We start from the raw sequence: 23570 nt of genomic DNA, 5'->3' as shown, positions 1-23570 counted from the left end.
CCCTCATACCACCATCTAAAATCAATAAGCATTTTTTGAAAGTGTAAACAGCATTGTTTTCTTCCTCACCCTTTGCCTTATTCTCCTCATCAGAAAGATGGAGATGCATCTTCTCTGCTTCATACAGTTAGAATGTTTAATTATTTATGGTATTTAAAGTACTTTTGGTTCTCAAGCGATAGAAGCTACAGGAGCTGAGATTGTTATTATTGCTTTCCAGTGCACTTCCCCAAAGGCAGCAATGTCTTCTTGTGAGATCATACCCAACGTTACTCACAGTGTCCCAGGAGAGTGTATTAAAACCTGTATGTCCAAGATCTTCAGGACAATAAATCCTAGTTTAGCTGGGAGCAGAGAGAAAGAAATTGCTGTAATACCATAAATAGTTGTTGGTTTCCAAGCAAAATCCCTGATATTCAATATCGACTTTGCCACATTGACTCAAACTGCAAAATACTGCTGATCAGTACTTTCTGATGAAACAACATGTTGTCAGCAAATGCTGGTTTGTTAAGCTTATTCTTATGAAAATATCTCAGCTCAAAACACATTTTCATCTACTCCAAAGCAGTTTCCTTGCTGGCAAGAAAGAGCAAGAACAATGGAGAGCTTTGGAGAGCAAGGCAAAGCTGCAATGGGTAGCCAGTCTCCAGGGTCTGGGCTGGAGGTGAAGGTCTTCTGAGCACCAGGACACAGCCAGTCAGCAATTTTAATTCAGACCTAGAAACTTCCTGTTACATCAAGAGATCTGCCCTGTAGGTCTGCCATGGATCCAGGGAGTCTGGTTCCAGCAGCTCTTAGTGGAAACATAAAGCCCAGCTCCATCTCAATTCACTTGCAGAAACTCAAAATGTTAGATCTCCTAGCCATGAGGCTCAGAAGTGGAGACTCTCAAACCCTGGATTTAAACAGATCTGGGAACGTGGCCATACCAGAGTCACCAGGCTTTTATACCCTATTTAGAAAGCCCTGGGAGCTCTGGTTCCCACCTAAACAAAAATCCTGGTCTTACACCACAGAGTCTGGACACCCAAGAATCCTGGCTTGGGGCTACAGTGTCAGAGGTGCCAGAATTCAGGGATTCATTACAGAAGTCATGCCCAGACACAATTCTGAGGGCCCACGGCCTCAGGCCAGCCCATGAATGAAAGCACCTCACAGGTGCAAACCCTACAAGCCCTGTGAGCCAGAGGAGAAAACATACAACTTTGAGAGTTTCACTGCAGTTATTAGTCCCTTTTATCAGTTCCTCTGAACTTGTAGTTTCCCAATATTTGCAGGGAGAGGGAGGGAATTTTGCCATTAATTTCAGACTAAAACAAAGTTTCTACCTCTGAACATCCCCCTGCCTGGAAAACCTGCTTGCAGCCTGTTGCCCTATGATTCTGTTGGACTTGCTGCACTGTGCCTGGTGAGCGCCTGAGTGAGACCTGTGGAGAAACACAACTGGTTTTGAGGGGTCCTGGCAGCCACAGGGTATCTGTTGTCATTGACAAGTTCACAGAGAGCAACTGCTCTGCTTTGGGGAATTTTTTTGCTAACCAAAGACAGACAACAAAGACTGGACTCAAGAGGAAAGATGTTGTAGTCCACCCCAACTGAGACTCTTCTTCCAGTTCCCATCATTTTCTAGGTTATGCTGCCAGGAACCGATGTTGAAAAACTAGTGCGCTCCCACCGCAGAATTAAGTATAAGGCAAAATGAGGGTGTGTATGGGGTTTTTAATAGATACATACACTGTAGATATATGTTCATATATATTTGTTATTATTACTTATTTTTATTGTTTTTTCTATATATATTATATATGTTTATGTATATATAAGGAGTACACATGCACTCCATCTCATCTTGGACCAGCAGATGGGACTGCCTTTCTTTGAAGGAAGAAAGCAGGTGGGAGAAGCAGCTCATTTTAGGATAGCCAGTAAACCCTTTCCTGCCAGACCTCAAAAGGTACCAGATCCTAAATGCACTAAATCCCTGAAAATTTCCTGAAAACAGCCCTGGGAAGAAAAAAAAAATGGAGGGAAAAAAAAAAAGTGGGGACAACATTCCGCTTCTATCCCTTTTACCGCTAGGCTGTCCTTGTAGGAAATTAGCTTCCAAGATAGAAACCCCAAACCTTACTGCCACACCAGGGGTCAGCCCCTGGCACAGAGCAACTGCTTTCCCTCCCGAGAGTTGTTTCTGGGGTGGAGGCAGAGGCACCACTCAGCCAGGAGGTGGGGGTTTAGTGGGTATGGTGTCAAGGCTGTTTTCACGGTGCCCATCTTGAAGCACTACAGTAGTACTGTGGTGCCAGTCCTGTCTTGTGAGGGGCTTTTGTACAATGCTGAGGTTATAGTGCCATATAACCATCACGTTAAAGCGTTCAGCTAACGACAGGCCATAGCCTTTAGCTAGGTCTCACCCTTGTTTGTATATGACAGTACCAATATTGACATCCTGAACAGCCAAAGATTATATGCTGCAAATATCACCCGGCCACTAAAATGAAGTGGAGAAAGCAAATCAGATTGCCTATATGAACTGCCTCTCCAAACTTTGCCTTGAGCACACCACTCATCCCCCTGGAACTTCTTGGGGCTCTGCTTACTTTGGGGTTTCCTTGTTTCTCCTTCTCATTGCAGCTTTGACACTTCTCCAGACCAGGTCTGGGCCACAGTGCTGAACTACAGCCCCATGGGGTCACCAGTTTCAATTTGGGAGAAAAAAAAAAAAATTAATCCTTATCCCTGAGATGCCATGCTGGCTTCTGCAAAGCATCTTTGACACAGACCCTGCTTTGGTGTCCTGTCAGGATGACTCTGTGACAGGACCTCGTTTCCAAGCCAGGAGACATTTTTCCATGCAGCTGCATTGATTGCTATATACATGAAGATACCCAAGTACAGTAAAATTTCCAGAGGCTTTTGCACTATGCATTTCCACTACCTCTGTGCGAGAGGGGTATAAAGCCCCTCTGATCTGATGTGGCAGCATTTTAAACCCACTTTGCACAGGTGTTAGCACCTTTGTGAGGGAGTGGGTGTCACTGGAGGGGGCTCATGATCTATAAACACAGCACACATCTAGATAACAGCCTCTTGCCACTCTCCCAGTAATATGTGTCTCAGGAGAGAGGGGGAGAAGCTAGAACAAACAAGACATGTATGCATTATCACCTGACTACATTGCCCGGTGTTGTGCTGGGATTCCCTTCCTCTTGTTTGTACTTTATCTTCTGAGCCTGCAAAGCTTCAGGGACCCTAAACCACCTGCCTGACCATATTCCTAGTACAGCCCTGTCACCACCCCAACCAGAGGCCAGGGATATGTCATCGAGACTAAAAGCAATACCCATTTATCACTCCTCCTTTCCTAATTAAAGGGATCAGAGGACATATCAGATCACAGCTGAGCTCCTGGCCATGAAGCTGAGGTGAGTCGATAGGCAAGCTGTGCAGCCCCTCCAACTAATTCATTTACCCAGGCTGGCCTGGCATGCAGCTAAGGGACCATTCTCTCCAGATCCATCTGTCTTACAGCTTCCCCCACTGTTAACATTGTTATTTATTTATAAAAATCAATTGCCTAAAAGTATACACAAAAACCCAAAACTCAAACCCAAAATATCAGGTACCCTGACATTAGCAAAAGAAAAAGCACTCAGGCAGCACACAAATTACCCAAGGGAGGTGGTCAGGCTTGAGTTGCTGCCAAGATGACACCTGTAGGGAAACAAGCCACTAGATGCAGGGAAATGGACTGGAGGGTCCCAGAGCAAGGGCTGGGGGTGGGTGGAAGGGTAGGCAGGGGAGAGAAATAAAACAAGAAATTAAGCGGGCTGGTTTGCCCATCACTAGTTATTATGCTTTACAGAATTTACAAGTGTCTTTCACTCCTTATCTCTCCTGAAGCAGCTTCCCAAAAGCCCTACCTGTTTCAAACCATCTGGCCTGCCATACCCCATCCCAGCAGATTCCCAGCCAAAAAGGCTTCAGTACCTACTGCAGCAGAGCAAAAAAAGAGCCTTATTCTCTAGCCACTCTTACCTGATGGATGCACCCTCCTCTTCCCTCTACCTAAAGGGCCCCCACTCCTCTCATAAACAAAAATAATCTCCTACACAAGCATACACATCATAGCTTTCAAAGCAATGCCCCTTCCCAACCATTCCTTTGGCAGAGACCATGAGAAGACAGTCCCATCTCCCTCACACCCTCATGCCAACACCGGCACAACAGCAGCAGTGGTGTGAACAGAGGATATATGCCATGCCAACAAAAATGTGAAATGAAGAGTTTGATGGTTCACTGGGTGGCTTTGGACTTGTCACAGCAGCGAGAGAAAGGTGCTTGAAAACCTGGCACTAATCATCATCTCCTGGCCTGGTAGTACAGGGCTGCTGGAGCAGTTGGGGCTGAGTACCAGATGCAAGGTGACAGGAATGCGGAGTAGCAATCACACAGGGCAAACATGGAGGCAATGAGAACCACAGGCTTCCTCTGGCACTGCAACGACATGTTCAAGCAGACAGCACATTTGGAGCAAGAGCAGAGGAAAAAATGCACATACCAAACAGTTAGGGGAGCAAGGTAATGAAGAGAAAAACCATCTGACCACAGATTATAATGAGCAGCATCAAAACACTGCAAGAAATGGGTGAAAGAAGAAAAGTAATTTCTAGAGAGGACTCTGCAGCATAAAACATAGTGCACTAGTCTGCCTACAGAGCTCACCATCCCAGGAGACTTTACCTGCCCCAACACAGTATCAGCCAGAACCACCACTAGCGTCAGTGCTCATCCTTGTTTCACACAGTCCCTCTAAAGCAGGGGTCCTCAAACTACGGCCCACGGGCCAGATACAGCCCCCCCAGGGTCCTCAATCTGGCCCCCCATATTTACAGAACCCCCCGCCCCCTCCTCCCCGCCAGGGGTTGGGGGGGGGAAACCAAGCAGCCGCAGATGTAGCCTGTCACTTCATCCATGCGCCGGCCCCCTGTTTAAAAAGTTTGAGGACCCCTACTCTAAAGGGCCATCTGCTTAGACATTATGCCTGAAAACTCAGATGACCACCAGACAACTGTACTTCATACAAGTGAAACCTGCTGTTGTCCAGGACACTGAAGGAAGTAGAGGAAGGTCCTTGCCTTTTCTGCACTGCTTGATGTGTCCCAAGAGACAACCTTCTGCCAGTACAGAAAATATCGTCCCATACTGCAACCTTGCCTAGAGGTACCCCCTTTGGGTTTTTTCCCCCCAGCCTTCATTGGATTTTTGCCTTTCATTGGCCTTATCGCAGCACTGGGCATGGCAGCTAGTTGTGTGGGCACAGATGTCACAGAAGTCTGCTGCAAGTCTACAATTGGTGGGACACGGGGACCCCATGAAGATGGATGTGACCATGCTTCCAGCTGGATGACTGAGCCCATGCACTCTTCTCCTACAAATGTTTCAGCCAGAAAGGGACTAAAAAGGCTGCCTCAGCTGCAGCCACAAAGCAGCTCACACACGTGCCAAGAGCAAAGCAGATAGTGCTTGCAGATAGATGAGCTGCATCATAAAGAAAGGGACAATACAGGTGCTTTCCCCTTCCTTGGTCTCAGGGTGCTTCCCTGAGTTAAGGTGTACCCACTCCCCAAAAAGGTCATTAGCCTGCACCCTCCTCTAGTTGTATGCGCTTTTCTGAGGAGACAGGAATGCTTGGTTAGACGCAGTCAGTGCCTCCACTCCTCCATCACAGGCTGACATCCATTCCAGGTGCAATGTACACAACCACACACCAGTTAACAATGATCAGAGAAAGAGGGGCAAGCTAAGGCAAAGGAAACAGCAAGGCAGAGAAAGTGAGAACAAGAATGAACGTGGAAAGTGAGAGAGATGGTGAAAAGAGGAGATAAGGATGGGAGAGAGAGCAAAGAGGGAGTTACTTTGCAAGCAGTAGCTAAAATCTACCAACGTTTACAGCAAATGATGCATGAAATACACTGTCAGGGATGTGATGCCCAGAACCTACTGCTGCTAAATATTTAATCTGATTGGCAGGGAGCCATTAAAACCTCAGTGTTTGGATCTTGGGCTTCTATAGAGCAACAGGTCATTCACCGTAAGTGCCATCACCCTTTCCAACATGCAGCATTGTGCAGGAAAAAAGTTATCAATGGATATTAAAAGCAGCAGAAATGAGCTACAGGAAAGACCCAGCATAGGTACCTTGGCTCCCACTGCAAGCTAGAGACAAGTGGAAGGCAGCTATGCTGAGCATCTTTTCCAGAAATCACAACACACTGCTGCAAAGATCTCATACAATGCAATCTGTGCCTCTCAGGCACTGTAAGGTCACACAGACCTGTGGCACATTGAGGCTGGTGCTTTACTGGCCCACACTTCCCTGCATGTAATCCCTGAAGTCAATCCGCAAGCAGACCAAAGGCTACTTCCAGCAATCAGTTTCTACCGTGGGTTGAGCATGAAGCAGGTCAGAACATCCTATATATGTGTCTCCTAATGCCAGCATATGAGAGTGCAGCGGTCCTGGTGGGGTGCATACAGGTATGCAGCCCTTTGGGGCAGGAAACCTCATTAGCCAGTACCGCAGTGCAGTGAGGGGACAAGGGGACAGTCAGCTGCTAGCAGGAGCATATACATGTGTATGTTTGCACATCTAGTGCAGGCTCCCACTTTGCTGACCCTACCCACACAACCTTCAAAGCAGCTGCTGTCCATGTCAGCCCTGGTAGCCCTGAGCTGGCTCTTCTTCTTGGAGCCACTTCTTGGAGCTTTGCAAAGAAGAAGAATTACGTTTGGGCAAAGCTTTTGCAGTTTCAAACTACAACTCTGTTCTGACTTGGAGACAAACCTGGGCACTCAGAGATACTCTGAGTAAAGAAACAGACTTTCTTCTTAATCACTTCTAGAATGAAGGTGTTCGGTGGGCCTATTTATTTATTTACATATAACATAGCATTTAAAATTTTTCAGAGCTAACTTAAAGGTAGAAATATTCTGCTCTGCTGTAGAGAGCTCCAGCTCACATTCCTCACCATCATCCAGTACACCAGCAACAGGAGTACAGTTCTTCCTAAGGGTTCTACAGGCCCAGGGCATGTGGTTGACTCACTGCACTGTCACTGACAAGTCACAAACTGCATGAGCCCAGCAGCTGCTTTCCAAAAATTAAGAAATAAATAGATAAATAAATGCATAAGTGAATAGTAATGACAGAAATGTAGTGAAAAGTAACATGCCCCATACTTGTTTCACAGAGGACATGGGATTTTACTGTATCCAAAACCCATATCATGCAAGGACATCTGCAAATCAACACTGGCTGCAGAGCCTTGGAAGTCTGGGATGAGGTCTTCACCAGTAGCATAGCACTGAGATCTTCTCTAGGCATAGATCTTCCAGGACACATCATAGACTGGTATTCACAAGCATAAATCTCCCATCATATCCCTCTTTCTATATTTCTGGCTGCTTCCTTGTCGCAGCTGTTCGAGGAGCTGACTTCATCAGAATATGCTTTGTGAAGCGCTTTTCTGCTCTGTATGATGCTTTTGCTTTATTTCTTTCAGTAAGTGCCAAACCACTGAAGAATGCCAAGGATAGAGCTCTGAAAGTCAAGACCAAGTAAAGAGTAAGTATTTTTCTATGGCATCATCAGCTGAAAAAGTCTCAGGGCACCTCACAAACACAAAAGAAAGTGTGAGTTTTGAATACAGCTGTGTGGTGTGCATGTCCATCATCCCAGCTCACAGATGGAACAAGTGTGCTGAGTGACTTATTCATGGGGCTCTGACAAACCCTGCTATTGTTTAAGATTTGTCCAAGTCCAGCTTGCCATGTTCCTGAGAAGATACTGCCTATAACTGGCAAGGCAGAAGGAGATGTGTGCCTGTGTTTCAGCCATACCGGTCAACAGCCTGACATGCTATCCTCAACCAGCAATGAAGGTGGGTTTGCCAGACCACCAAACTGCTGCAGGAACAAACTGCTGGGACAGGGATGGGAAACGACTTTATCAGCCACAGCTGTTGATAAGCTGAATAAAAGCCAATGCATTGAAAAGTCAGATGAGACCCTGCTGACGTGCTTACTATCTGTACCACAAAATGAATCTTCCCTGTAGCCCAGGACAATGCAGCGCTTCAGCCTTTGCTTTAAAAGATGCTCTTCAGAGTTTACAGCAAGAACCTGTTCCTCTAATCCTGGGCTCCTGTCACTCTTTGAACTTCCTCTTAAATTGCCCAGGAACTAGCTGTGTCACCATACAGGATACAGTCACTGTCATGCAGGGAATGAAGCTGAGGCATTTATTTTACAAATGGTCCTCCAAACAGGTATCACAAAAGAATAAATTTAGGATGCATCAAGGTAGACAGAGCCATTCACCAAGAGAGACTGGAGCCACCAGCTGAGATACTGTACCAGTTCATGGCTCTGTTTCTTATTCTCACCTCTTCATTTCACTTGGAAATGTGCTCAGGCTTAAAAGCAGATCAGGAAATTAACATTTCCAGGTATGGAATATTACCCTAGCATCTGAAAAAGGACTTTATATGAAAAAGCTTGCAGAATTTCTAAAGTACAACTGGATGACAAACACTGTGATAAGAACTCTTGCTTCATGATATTTTCCTGTGCCTGTCAAAACAAGGAGATACAGTACTGCACAGGGACTTTTTTTTTTTTTTTTACTAATTAAGCTTATTTCATACTTCAAAAAAGATTCACACCAAAGGGGAAAAAAAACCCAGCTAGTCCACACTCTGCTGGAACTAGTGCTTCATTGCATTTTTTATAAGCGTGCATTTCATCCATAGTCCCTCCATTGCAAAAGGCAGCATTCAAACAGTTCCATAATCAAAGAAGAAAATACAATTAAACAGAAACATTAACAAACATGTCCTGAACAAATACCCTGCAAGGAAAAAGCACCACAGCACTGGCTCATTTAGAAGCACCCCAGCCTTTTAAAGGCTATGAAATCATACAAAATCTTGCTGAAACAATACTGGTTTCCTGATGCCTGTGTCACCTCCCGATAAGCAAGCCTCTAATGTCATCCCTGGGTGTCTATACCCATGGCAGTTCCCCCACCCCCTCCTAGCCACCTTGCCACCCAACACTTAGGCTTCTCCTTCATATGGAGCCCACTTTTCCCAGCTTCAGCTAAGGGCCAACATTCTTCCAGATCTGCCCTTAGTGACTAAAGGGAATAACTGGCCCCTGTTCTCTGTAACAGTCCTTTACAGATTTGCAAGCAGTTAGGTTTCCACCCACAGTTGTCTTTCCTCTAGACTGAACATGCCTGGTGGTCTTAGCATTTCTTACAGGACTTAGTGTCTACTACCATCTACCCCACCCCCTTGCCTGCTCCCCCTCCAGACTGCTAACTATCTTTTTAAAAACACTACACAATCACAGCCAAGAGGCTGGGGGAGAAACGATCTACGGGTCCTGCAAATCGGAGCAGGAGGACTCGTGTGGAAACACTGCATCCTTTCCCTCCTCTCCTGGAGAATTTTGACACTCCCTGTAGCAAAGCTCCCAAGGCTACTTCAGTTCAGAGACCACTACTGCTTCCGTGGAAGAGGTACATTAGCCTCTGCCACACTTCACAGCAAGAACCATGCTGTCTGCTCAGTGCTTCCTTTTCTTCAGCTTGTTGCCATTGTTTGGTTATAACTACTTCTCCTTTGGTTCTGGTTAGACTCCTACACAACTCCCCTAGCAGTGCAGACTGGGCGTGTAACCAACAGCTGCTCCTACAGCACTAAACAGTCCCTCGTTTTCTTTCTCTCTCCTTGGTGTTTACATTCTTAAGCACACACTTTAAGGCAGTCATCACATCTCTCTTTTAATTGTCATTTGGCCAAGCTAAATGTAATTAGTTACTTTAATCTTCCCTCTTAGATCAATCCCTCCAGCATCTTAATCATTTTTATTGCTCCACTGAATTTGTTCTAATTTGCTGCCATTTTTGGGGCACAGAGTTCTCCAGAAATGAACTCAATAGCCTAGGTACACTTACACCAGGCACATGAAGAAAACGTGACTAGATACACGTAAAAAACCATTTCCTTGCTCCAAGACACAATAGTTCTGTTTGTGCAATCCAGAAATCACATCAACCTCTTTGCTGCCACGTAGTATTGCAAGCCCATATCTCATTTGCTAACCGGTGTAACCCCAGTGTCATTTCTGGTATTACTGCTTTCCAGGGGTGTACCTCTCATCTCTGCTTTCTTTCCGAGTGCAGTCTGATTTTAACTCCTACTATTCAATTTATTATCCACTCTGCTAATCCCCAAATCCTATTCTGAGGTATGACTGCTTAGCTAGCTATATATCTCAAATCTCTTTGATTTCCAATGGAAATACTCTCACAAAGCAAAAGGCACAAGGTTTGTCATCAGAGTAAAGTCAAGGCGCACACGTAAATTCATGGCACACACATAAATTCACAAAACAATACGGATTTTTCACATGCCTGTCCTCAGCATCGGTCCCTTACTGAAAACTGACAAAGGGTTTTCAAATGCTGCAGTTCAGCTTTGGTGGCATACCAATGTTGTGCCACTGTGTGACAGCTTTGCATCAGGTCCTGCTGCTCCCAGAAGCAGCAGTGGCCCCTGGAGACCGGTGCAAGGCCCTGTGAGAACTGGGAGCACTGGGCAGGTGCCAATTAAGCTTCACCCGAATGTACCACTACTGGGGTACATTTCTGTACTCGGCCTTTCTCCATACACACCCTCAAAGTGGGCATGGCTTTCCTAATAGCCTGGACACTAGCTTCTTTCAAACCACGGTGTCAAAGGCTCCGCTCCTCCTCCTCCATCCCAAAGGCAGGGGAGGCTTCTTCAAAACCTTTCTGTGAGACATCACAGAGGTGCACCCCAGACACTTCCTGAGCACTGGGTAGTTACAGAAGCAGGACCTGGGTGCAAAGATTTTGTTAGGATGTAGAAGAAACCCTTCCCCCTCCTCCAAATCTTGTCCCTCTGAAATCTCCTCCAAAACTCTTCCCCTGCCCCCCACCAGCTCCCCTACAGACACCAGCACCTCCAACAGCTCCCAAACTAGTCTAAAGGCACTAAAACAGGATGGCTTTGCCCCCCACCCCCCCAACCACACCCATCACCTGCAGAGCTACCCTGACCCTGAGCTGGGGGTCATGGCATCAAAGTCCAGTTGGGCTTGTCCAGCCTGGAGAACAGAAGAGGATGGAGGAGCAAGGGGAACGTGACATGCCATAGGGTCAGTGGTGGATGAAGACCTAGCACCGGGCAGCGTTGATGCATTGCCTCTGCTGTTCTTCAGCTCTGTGGGGGAGATGCTGCTCAGCCCAGTCCTCCTTCCACTAGCCACAAGGCAGCTACAGCCTAGCAGCATCTAAATCAAACAGGCCAGTGGTCCTTGCCACTGTGCCTCTCGCTATGCCTGGTCCCCCTCTGCTCTGGTCCCCAGAGGAAAGGGTGGGGCAGGGGGCACATCTAACCACACTGAGCAGGCTGTAGCATCAGTTTCCCTCTCCCCAGAAAACAGGGGAAAATAAAGCACCAGTTATTCCCCCCTACCCTCTCCCATGCACATGTACTGCTAGTGTGGATAAATTTACGAGTCAGCTCTCTTAGTCTTTCATGGTCCAGGCCTTCCCAGGACCAGAATGCAATTTACTGCCAGTGAAAGTCCAATAAGGTATATAAATCTGCCCTCCTGCCACCACCTATTTTCATGACCCATGTCAGCCCACTTCCTCCTCACTAGCAGCAAAAGAAGGTCTTCTGCTTAACTTTCCAGAAAGAAGTGAGGGAAGAGGCTTAGCACAACTCAAGTCACTTGAAAAGCCACAGTGTGTGTGAATTGGCTGGATTTATGACAGTCATTAGCGCCACCACAAAGATCCTTGCTACAAGTAACAGCATCAGTTTGAGCAGAGGGGAAAGAAAAAAAAAAAAAAAAAAAAAAGAGGACTGAATAGAAGTACAGAACTACAGAGTACCCATCCTTTGGGTTCAGAAAACATGGGATGGCACAGATGTACACATACACCTCTCCCACCTCTACACTTTGCACTTACTTGAAGCCCATGGGTCCCCCTTGCAGGGGCCTGGTCTACAAGATCTTGGGATGCTTTTAGCCTGAAAAGAAAGACCAGACCTATGCATACATCTACAGGAATGGAACTCCAGCCAAGCCACCTGACTGTATCTCCTGGCACAGACCAAGGATGGCCACTTTCTGCCAAATGCTGATCAGCATATACTAAACCAGCTCAGGCAGGATGGAGGTCGTCAGCTTGGCTTCAGCCAACTGAGAGCTGACTATAGCCAAGAAAAACCTTAGTGTGGCTCTTACCATCTTGCTCTAGCAAGCAATGAGACAATTCTTAATTACATCTTCTCCAAGCCCTCCAGCTTTGCACCAAGGAACTCCATCCATTCAGTGCGCTGCAAATGCTGCTCAAGGTTGTATGGCTGTTCCCCAGTATGTTCTTCTATTTACTGGTATGAATGTGTAATGTTCCATTTCCAGTTATATTAAGAGGCACAGCTTAACCCACTGCTTCCAAGTGAAACTTGCCTTCTCTTTACATTGCTATGCTGATCTTCCATTGAACAGACTATCTCTGGATGCTTTCATCCAAGTTCTATATTTCTTTAGCTGGTGTAATAAGTGTGGCGTTTCAGTAAAGCCAAGGTTCAAGCTGAGCCTTTTGCATATGAAATTCCCTAAACACCCAGGCTTCACTTAAAGAACATGCAGATTTGACATATCCAGGAGGAGCACTGGACCAAACACGGTCTTTCTGCCATCTCCTTTAAGTTCACTAAATATTTAGACATCCTATAATACGGGAAGTTAGGGGTTTAAAAGGGAATTTAGGTCTTCAACACATTGTTTTTTCCTCTCCCTCTGGATCTCTGACAGTAAAACCAAGTTCTATAATTTTTCCATCAAGTTTTCTCCTGCAACTTTAAAACCATCTTTCAAAGTCATTCAGATTATGAGAAAACACCATTAATTTGCTTTAAAAGACTCTGATTCTGTTCAAATGGAAATTTCAGCTATGCCAAATACAGCCATTTTAAGCAGTCCTTACCAGACAGTCATTGATTTTTCTCCTCCAGGCACAGTCCATGATCCATGAGGATTTGGGGGAGGAAACTCGACACAACTTAATCTGATCCCAAAACTGAATGTCAACCAGATTCTATACTTATTTCTGTTTTATACTGCAGGAAAAGCAGTATCTTAGGTGATCAAGAAAACACGTGAAAATTTATACAGCAAAAGAAATTTTGATGAATCTGTTGGTATCCTTAAAATCATGTAATTTAATACTTCAAAACCAAGGAAATATTCAGATACGAAGACAAAAAGTAACACCCATTGGATGCAGGTAACATCAAGGATTTATGCAGCATTCATTGCAGTCATCAAACAGCAGCCTAGGCAGTACCCCAATAGCTCTTTAAGATGTTTCTCAGATGACAAAAGTGAACAAATTTATAAACAATAATGCTTTGAAATGAAGTTGATTCAACGAAATATTGCAAGCCCTTGCATCTTGTACCACAGAGCAGACCCCCTCGATCCAATCCTCACCACAACCAATGCCAAGATTCTACCTGACTTCAAAGGGACACTGGATCCAGGCTCTGGGCTGCAGCTGAACCCGTGTGTAGGTACACATCACAATTTGTGCTGCCACAGTTGCCAAACCACAGTATCACAGGAGACTGTCATGTCAAAAACACATGAATTTCTGTATTACCCTAAGCACTTAAAACAACACAGTTAGACTGCCAGGGCAAGCCTTCTCTCTAATTTTCTGGTTTGTTTGATTTTTATGCTTCATCATGCTAGCAATATTTTCTTATGAAAAATCTACCTTGGTGGAGACAGGCAACACTTCTAAATGCATGCAGGCAAAGATGTACAAAGACATATAATTAAATGTCATTCTTACACCAGCTTCCTCCTGGGACACAGTGGTTATAGAACAAGAAAGCCCTACACATCTCTCCTTAGCCTTCCTGCCGCATCCTGAGAGGCACTACTCTGTGAGGTGCCAAGGACCAGTCCTACGATACGTGGTCAAGTCAAGGGACCTCATGTGCCAGCTTGCCACTCTAGCCTGAAAAAAAGACCTGAGAAGTCCAGAGATCATGGCTGGGCTGAGCTATACAGACACTGCTGTTTCTTGCAAATTCAAATCATGTTTGGGAACTGCTTACATCGGACCCAGACTGAGGGATCTCCAGGCCTTCACGTTCAAAAAGAGGTGGGCTATCAGGTAGCCAGTTTTCTTGCAATGGAAAAATACAAGACAGAGGATCAGGGATTAGAAAACGTCAGATTCCTCCTGGATCGTGACTGTTTTCCAAACTGGGTGATGAAGAGGGATAATTTAATACAACTCCTGTCTTTTCCAGTCCCCAACCCTGTACACCCTTAACATGCATACACACAGAACAAAAAAAGAACTTAAAAAGTTCTTAGGAAACTCACCTATGTAGCCTGCTTTTGTAGTCAATAGTGATTAGCTCCTCCAAAGGGCAAGCTGGAGCATATCCACTGGGCTCCTGCTCTACACTGCCCTTCAAAGGACCCCCGCTTTCTCTACTGACTCCCTGGAGATCCTCTGGAAAGAAGTCTCCCACAGCTAGTGTTATATTCTGGAAAAACTCCCCTCTCCATTTAAACATCAAACGTCTCACCAAGCTTCTAAAAGCAAATGTAAAATAAATAATGAGGGGGGATATACAAAGGGATACAAACTGCAGGAATGAAAATCCCAAGTATTTTAAAGATCTTGAGACAACTTTAAAGAGCTACCTGCACATTATAAAAAATTATAAAAATTTTCATTGAAGCAGTAACTCTGGTTTCCTGTCTCAGAGCCTCTGAGGTTCTCATCCCTCATCCTTTGTTCAAGAGCATTTGCGTGAGGATCAGGTCTTTGTTCCCTGGGAATTCACCTCCTCCTGTCACTTTTTCTTCCACCTGGAGTCAGCACTGGAGCTGGATGCTAAATGAAACATTTTGTTGTCACTGGGAAACACAAATGCATCCAAAGCAGAACAAGAACAAATCTACACTGCCTGATTTGGAGGGAGGATTAGGTCCAGTCTCCTGTATCTCAGAGGACTCCACAGTCTCTGGGCTATGGAGCCTACTTCTCTGTTTCTTTCCTGCTGAAGTCATTTCCCTTTGGATAAGTAATTACTTATCTATCGGGCCAAAGAAACAAACTACCTCCACAGCCCAGTCGTTAAGAGTATTCTCTCTCCAGCACAATGAATAGGCATTTATATAAATTAGAACAGCTCCAACTGGAAAAGCTCCAACTGAGAAAGCATTACTGCAGAGACCCAGTAGTCTGGGCCCTCTTGTTGGCTAGGACAACTCTGGGGACAAGTCCTCACTCCAAAGTATACAGAATAGAAATGCATTACCCAAAACCCAGTTACTTTTCTGCTTACCAGGCTGCTAGCTATTCTGGGCTATTCTCTTCTGCTTTTTCATGAAAACACGTCAAATGTTCTAATTAATTTCAGTGCAGAACTAGCAAAATCTATGACATGGGGGGGGCGGGGGGAGTAAACCCTCCGTTACAAACCTCCCCTGTCAAAAACCTTGATCACCATCTCTAATGTCAAAAGCTGATGTTGGGGATCTCTCCAACAAACTGTGAACAGGGAACATTATTTCATCTCACTGTCCTAACAAAAAAAACCAAACAAACAAACAAAAAAAAAGTTTAAGACTATTAGGGTGAGGTATGTCATTAACCAACACTCACCTCCTACTGTGTATCTCCTGGTTTCTGAAAGTTATTACTCCCTCCAGTAAAAGAAAAACCCCAGCATTGCACAGAAAGGGTTGCTCATGTAAGATACCCGCTGTGGGTATCCAGCTTCTGCTTCAGAGAGTGACAAGGCACAGGCATTCAGCTCCTGCAAAGTTCTCAGAGCCCTGAAGTTCAGAGCGCCTTTTAGCCCCTTTGCTCCCCATTGAAATGGTATAAATTAAAAGTGGATAAAGCACCATCTTTACAGCTCTCTCTGAATCCCTGCCTTGAAAGTTTGCAAACTTTCAAACCAGGAATTCAAAGTGAGCTTTCTGTAAGAGTCACTGTATCTTTCAAGGCAGCCATCCCACAGCTATCCTGTTTTTCTAATCTACTTAGTTTTTATCCCCTCCTGTTTAGAGCACAGGCCCCCCATCACGTAATGAAACAATTGCAATGTCTTTTCTGAGATTCCATTTATGCTTTTGTGGCATTTACTTTGTTACTACCAGATGGAGTCTTAAAAGCTTCCTCCCAGAATACTCAAATATGTGGTACCTCAGACCACATCCAAGCTGCTTTTATATTTTGACTTTCAACATTTCAGGGCACTATCTTTACAATTTTAATTATATATAATATTCACCTTTTCAGTAATAAATTAGAGGGTGATTTCAAGTTGCATCAAAAACGTGGAGAGCTGTAGAGGAAAGACTGTGAGAACAGATTATGTCATTCTGTCGTTTTCATTAGATTCTCCCTTGGGGATTGTCAGCTGCTGATGTTTCAGCTTGCCTCCGCTGAAACACGTCTGACATGAGGGAATCTCCCCTGAGATACTTAGGCCACTGACTACAGCAGCCAGCAATAACAGAGAACTATAGAAGTGGATAGAGAGGGATGCAGGGATATGCAGAGCTCTCCCGCACGCTTGCCACACAAGCCTATGCCTACGTGCAAGTAGCTGCAAGCTAGTGCGTTGTGTGCTTCCTCTACCACAATGCACTTCAAATGCATTTCTCAGCAGAGTCCCGTGACAGAAATACCCCAGCAATCCAGTCATGTGCAATTAATTAACATCCCATTTTACCTGGCACAAAGAGATGCACAGCAGCGAGCCTTTTGCCATCCTCTTCCTGGAGCAGCTGGCAACATCCCTACACCTTTCCGTACGGCAGTGGAGCCATTCTTCTCACTGCACAGGCTTCAAAACCACCTGCCCCCAGATGCTGTGCAGATTTAGAATTGCCCTTGGAATCAGAGCCAGTTTTAGGCTTCTAGCAGATCTTCTGCAATTCATTTCAAGACAGTATTCATTTAGGACCTTCATCTTTCACATTGCAAACACCCGCTGTGTATCTCCAGGACCTCATTCCCAGCTGGGGATGCTGGAATAGCAAAAGTCCCTTGTGACAGAGGAAAACCACAGTCCCTCATTATGACAGACTACAACCTCTCACCTACCCGTATCCCCCTGTGTCCCATTCATAGCACACAGCCAGAGGCAATGCACCCCCACTGCTATCTTCAGCTATCATTAGGCTATTATGCCTATCACCTGAAAACAATTTTCTGTTCATTAGGCAATCAGCTGTGATGTAGGACATGGCATTTGTGCTAGTAAATTATCAGTGGGTTCATGACACCAAATATTATCTGTCTCAGCTGGCTCCTAGTAACCGTCTCACCTCCCCGTCTGTTTTGAAATAGTGAACTTAATAAGTTTTACATTTGTTTCCTTTTGCAAAATCCCCCAAATTCTTCAGAGATCATACACGCTAGAAACCACATCCACATGAAAGAGTTGTGTATATTAGCTCCTCAACAGTATGTGGCAACCCTAAGAGATTAGGAAAAGAAGTTAAATAAAAATGTTAAATCCAAGTTTAATATGAAAGAGAGATTATCACGTCATTTCCTCCATTTGAATTTGAGTTTGTCTGGACATCTGTATAGAAATTTCCTGACTCTTACAAAAACCACCAGTGGTCAGGATTACATGCTTGTTGCTCTGCTAAAAAATAGTGTAATCCACCAGCAAGGTTGTACCACAGTCCCCACTTCTGCTGCTGCACAAGAGGATATAAACTGGCATAGGTTTTAGGCCACACAGCACATTCCCCATGCTGGCCGAACTCACAGTCTCACAATGGCACTTTCAGCCCCCTCAGACACCAGCAGGGGTATCTCTACAGACTCAGAGTAAGAGTCAATACCTAACTGGTAGGGTCAGAGTCTCTGAACCCATTAAGAGAGCAGCTCACCCAAACCCTAACAGTGCAGAAGAAGCTCCTCCAACTCAAGAGCACAGAGAGGTGCAGCTGTGAAGGCTGGCTAGCGAAGCGAGATGATTCTCAGAAACCACAATGCTCATGGTTCCTCAAACCCCATTTTATCTTCCCGAAGCAACAAAGGTGAGCAAACAGAAGGCACCTTTAAACTGTAGCTCGTCTTGCAAGACAAAAGAATGACATCATGAAATAGCAAGGTGCTATTTTCACATCATTCAGTATGTGACAATACACATCTGATCCCCTTGCAGTATCAGGTTTTGGCACACTAGCTATTCAGATGCTGTGATAGTGCAAAACCTTGAAAGCAGTGGCTACAGATGGGTGACGCTTCTTAATGACAGGGGCATAGAACAGCCCAACATCCCAGGATTCCAGAACTGGGCCTGCAAATGTTAAATCATCATTTGCATGGGACAGGTTTGTAAGTCTCTTCTGCACAAATTTCTGTAGTGAGGCTCTAGCCGTCCCCCAGGACAGGATGTGCTGTCACAACATACCAGAGGTTTTGAAAACCAGACATCTTTGGGGAGTTCCCCATACACCTAAGCTGTGCCACCAGTCAACACCATCATGTTGACTCTTACAGGTACCACATGAGATTTGGAGCACATTGGGTGGCGGGGAGGGTTTCCTCCAGTGGGACAGTCAGTGCCTCCCTCCTGCACACACAGCAGATCAATCTCGTTATCTTTCTTCCAAAGTTGTTTGGTTAGGCATGCAAATATCATGATTACTGGAGACAGATTTTATTAGATACACAATACTGAAAGTTCAGCACCTACATCTAGCTTTAAATATCTTCAGTCACAGCCGTTCTGCCACGTTTATCAGTATCTTCTACTGTCACTAAACCATTATTGCAGTAAACATTTAATTTGATGTTTAATCTGTATTCTTTCTGCTTCATCTTAAACTAATTTATTTCCTGATCTGTCCTTGGTGACTAATGAGGATAATTGGCCCCTGTCCTCTTTCTGTAACAGTCTTTTATGTATTTGCAGACAGTTAGGTATCCACCCACAGTTGTCTTTTCTCCAGACTGAGCTTGCCTGGCTCTCCCAACCTTTCTTTGCAGGTCTTGTTTTCTCTGATCTGTGATCATTGTCTTTGTTCACTCCCCCACACTGTCCTCAGTCCTTCCCTCTTTTAGAAGTGCAGCCCCCAAACAGAATGCAGTTATCTAAGCAGGGCTTAATCACTGTAAATAGGTGTTAGATATTTCATTTCACTGTTTTGAACAAAAGAGGATTGCAGACGGAGCTCACACATGGGCTGGACAGCAGAGTGATGGTGATGGTGATAGCTGGAGTGATTTTTTTTTTTGATCAGTGGTTCAAATCCAGACCAGGAATGTAGTAAGCAAAAACTGTTCCCATTTCACAACTAGATAGCTACACACAGGCAAGTAGTGCAGGCTGACTGCTTTCTTGAGAAGTAATTTACGAGTCTGGCACATGAAGAGTTAACTGGACATGTGCTCCTACATGCCTCCCATGCCAGAGGTGAGAAGGGGAGTGACAGAATAAAGTCTCAAGGATTAGCCAAGTCAGGTAAACTGCTGGCCCCACACCTGTTTTGGTGGATGAGCAATTAGCAGAGACAAGCCACCAAACAGACCATGAAGACCAAATTCCTGGTTTTCCCCTAGAAGTATTTGTTCCCTAGAAATGTTTCAGCACAACCATGCACACCAATATTATTGACACACTGTGTTCTCTGGGAATACAGAAACATCTTCAGTACTCAGAGATGCCTACCTAGCATTTTACCTGAAGCCACTTTCAGTGACTCTCTTTAGTTTTGAACCTTCCTTGTGGATGGGGTTAGAGGTATAGGGAGTCAGTGCTGCAGAGGTCTCAGCTTTGTATCCCTTTCACTTTGAGCCAGTAGCCAGACTCTCGTTTGTAATTTCTCTTTTTCCCCAGATGCTTGATCAATCCATAGGTGGCCCTGAAACATGGTCTTTGATTGAGTTAGAAAGGGAAGAGAGCCACCCAGCACACTTCACAGTCTGCAAATACCCTCTGTATTAGCAAGTATCAGCTGACAGTCTCAGAACCTGTACCCTTTCCCTCTCCCCTTTTTTAATGGCCCTGAGTACAGAAAAAACAATGTTTGTTCCCTTCACATTAAGCATATTCACTGTGTGTGTAAAAATTCAAGAAAGATAAGCCAGTCCCTCCTCCTGCCCAGAGCCAGCATTCTCTCCTGCTTCTAGGAGAACACTAAACAAAAAGCAGCCTTGCCTCAAGAGGTCCAAATTAGCCATGGTTTGAATTGATTTGATCGTAGCATGGTTTGCACACTGCCTAGTGCCACTCATTTTTTTCTAAGCGCATAGAGATATTTTTTTCTCTGCAGTTGACCTCAGGCACATGGAGGTATGCTGCCTAATTCGCACAGATCACCACTGTGCACTTGGTCGACTTTTACACACACCAGTTCACATGCCGATGCACAATCCTAGCTGAGAGCTGGTGGTTTGTGGCTTAGGGAAGCCACGAGCTCTTGAACTATAAAGGGTGGGATCATTTGGATATTTTTTTTTTCCAACGTGGAGGGTAGCTTTGACACTTAACCCAACTGAGTCAGTCTCCTGGTTCCCAGGCAGTTAACACCATGTCATTAATTTTGCCAGAGAAAGCACCAGTCCATACCTGCCAGGAACCTCCTCTCCTGTCTTCAGATGAACAGACAAGCAAGGTGGATAAGTCAGAGGGATGGTGGAGCCCCCTTTGTGGTTGGAGAAACGGTCCTTTTAGTTTGTTATGATGCACTTAGCTGAAGCAGAAACACAACGCTCAGAAGAAGAGACAAGGCAGTGGTAGTGGAAGGGCCATGCTTAGCTTTAAATATCTTATTCTTCTCTGCTTCCCCTTCCACATATTTTAGTGCTGCAATCTTCAAACTGCCATTTCGTCTTATGCAGGGAGGCACCCAGGGCAGTAGCTAGTCCATCTGACTGCGGTGAAGCAACAAAATGAGTAAGTTGATTCACTGTGGTTTAAAGAATTCTTGTGGATGGGTGGGTGGAGGACGGATCAGGGTAATAGCAGATAATTTATCAGCCATGTTTCTCCCAACCACTCCCTGCTTTTCCATCAAGTATAAATATATCTCAAAGAAGGCTAATCACAGAATCACAAGAGAGTCAGGCAGTCCTACAGCCCCAGTGTCAGGCAAAGCAGATACTACCAGCAAGCATTCTGTTGTAGATGAGGCAATCACAATACACGGAGCCATCTCTCTCAAAAAGATCATCTAGTCCATCTCTCCTACAAACTAATCCATTTCTTTGTGATAAATTGCAGCTTAACAAAGAAAAGAAAAAAAAATTAACAAACCCTCTGCATGTTCTCCAGCTGCAAGATAATTCTCTTTCCTCGCTGCCCACCAAGCCATGCTGATGAGTACAGGCAGAGCTGAGCTGTGGCCTTCCTAAAGGCTGAGAAGATTAAACTTCTAGGGGCCAGCCCTCTGTCTGGACTACCACACAGGCAGGTTTTGCGCATCCTAAGGAGCAAAAGATGGGAGCGGGGAATGGAGCCCATTGCAGAGACAAGCAGTGCTGTCTGTACAGCACTCCCATCCTCTGCCAGCTTGGGGGAATGAGAAAACAGCACTGGGAATCAAATCTAGACCTCCCACATGGTACTGCAGAGACACCAATTCCTGGTGCCAGCCCAGGCAATGCGAGTCCAGCGTGGGAATCCAAGCACAGCTCCATGCACTAGCGCAGAATGGCTCTGGCACCAGAGATGAGGTCCACCTGCCCTCTTCTAAAACAAGCACAAGAAACAGCCCCAGCTGAGCTTCAATAATACATGAAACACAGAATCAATGCCACCAGCTTTTCCCCCTGTAGGCAAGGGTTTGGGGATGAGGTGGTGGTTCATAGGTTGATAGAGGTTTTATACAGGGGCACTTGGTAATCCAAAGCGCGGACAAAACAAGTCAAAGCCTAAATTATTATATGGGCATGGAGAGTTGGTATTTTTGCCCATCCTCTGTATTTTCCATCTCTCCACAATTTCTTCATGCTCTTGCATGCACAGGTACAATGTAAAACTTGGCCATCAACGCAGGTATCCTGACAACCCTGCCCAGACCAGGATGGCAGGGGGCTGTTACAGACACTTTCCTTTGCCTGGCTATGGTCTCGCTGACAAAGGGATCACAAGAGTCACCAGGACTGGCGCAGGCTGAGCTGGGCTGGTACAGCAGGTGTGTCACTGGATCAGAGCCCAGGGTCCACAGGAACAGGAGAAGAAGCTTTGACCATGCTTCTTTCCTTTTCCCTGCTGAGATCTGCCCCTGTGTACCAAAGGCAGAGCCAGGAGGAAGCTGAAGTGGGTCTCACCACCCCCAGGCTGTTACCGCACTCTGCCCTCAGCCTGCTCCATCCTGTCCCAACCCTCTGAGACTCCCACCCAGGACTGGGAGACAGGCTGGTGTGGTGGAGGAACAGAGGAAAGCAGGGTATGGGGAGGCAGTAAGAGCTGCTGCTCTGGGGTGGCGTGGGTGAGCACTTGAAAACCACCCATACCCACACCTCCCATCTTAGAAAGCACTCTGCCACTCCCTCCAGAGCTGCAGCTGGGGCACACCAAGTGACCCCGCACCAGGATGCTGTGCCCCTGCTTTGCTCTCCAAGGACTTGGGCAGTGGGGAAGCACTGGGGCCCCGTGAGCTGGTGTTGTTGCATATCCAGCCCGCCCTGCCTGCCCAAGGGGCAGCCCAGGGTGGACCAGCTGCCCCCTTACACTGCTTGCAAGACCTGAGATAGCTGTGCATGATGATGAGGGGGCAATATCAGAGGGCATTTCCTTTTGCCCATGCTGGAGCTGGCAGGGAAGTTGGGGAAAAGTCCCAGGTAAAGGTAGCAGCAAGAGAGACTGGGAGTTAAACGCTTGAGTGATGAGGATGCGGGGCCATGCTCACTGCCCTCATGGCTGAGCATCAAAACCACAAGACCCCTCCCCAACTCCCATCCACCGTGCTCTGCCTCTGCCCAAACCTGGTGCAGGTCACAGCTGGGAAGGGCCATGGCAGGGATGCGGCACCTGCTTGGGCCTGCTGTGCTGCAGGCCAGGCTGGCAGCTGTGGCAGACACAAGGGCAGGCAGTGCTGGGCACCGCTCCCCAGGGAAGCACACAGTCCAGCCCAGCTGTCGGGGACTGCCACCCTAGCCAGACACCCGAGGCAGCTTCCCCCCTTTCCCTCCGACCTGCCTGCAAAACCCGGGGCGGGGGCAGAGGGGCAGGGGCTGAGCCAGGCTTGCCCAGCATCAGCCCTCCTTTCCCCTTGCCCTGCATCCCACCCCGGACCCTGCTGGCACCCCCACCACCTCCACCCCCGGGGGCTTGTGCTTTTTAGGAGCTCCCACGGGTGAACCGAGCGAGGGGGCTACAATTCCCCACTCCAAGTGGTGCTGGGGTCCCGGCTGGATCTGGGAGCAGTAGGGAGCTGCGGGGCCTAGAGAAATC

General features: G+C 46.2%; 1 protein-coding gene and 1 long non-coding RNA gene across 2 annotated transcripts in view; one reads left to right on the top strand and one right to left on the bottom strand.

The window, feature by feature from the left end:
* Nucleotides 1-23570, bottom strand: part of GRIN2B (glutamate ionotropic receptor NMDA type subunit 2B) — a 262368-nt gene that overhangs the window by 215769 nt on the left and 23029 nt on the right. The window lies entirely within an intron of this gene.
* Nucleotides 4936-20301, top strand: LOC308066232. Its single transcript, XR_013929083.1, has 2 exons — nt 4936-14736; nt 14769-20301. It is a non-coding gene; the product is annotated as an uncharacterized lncRNA (long non-coding RNA).

Source organism: Falco punctatus (genome assembly GCF_963210335.1).
Source record: "Falco punctatus genome assembly, chromosome: 6".
Taxonomy (NCBI): Eukaryota; Metazoa; Chordata; class Aves; order Falconiformes; family Falconidae; genus Falco; species Falco punctatus.
The sequence above is the reverse complement of the archived record's forward strand: the minus strand, read 5'-3'. Positions and strand labels throughout refer to the sequence as shown.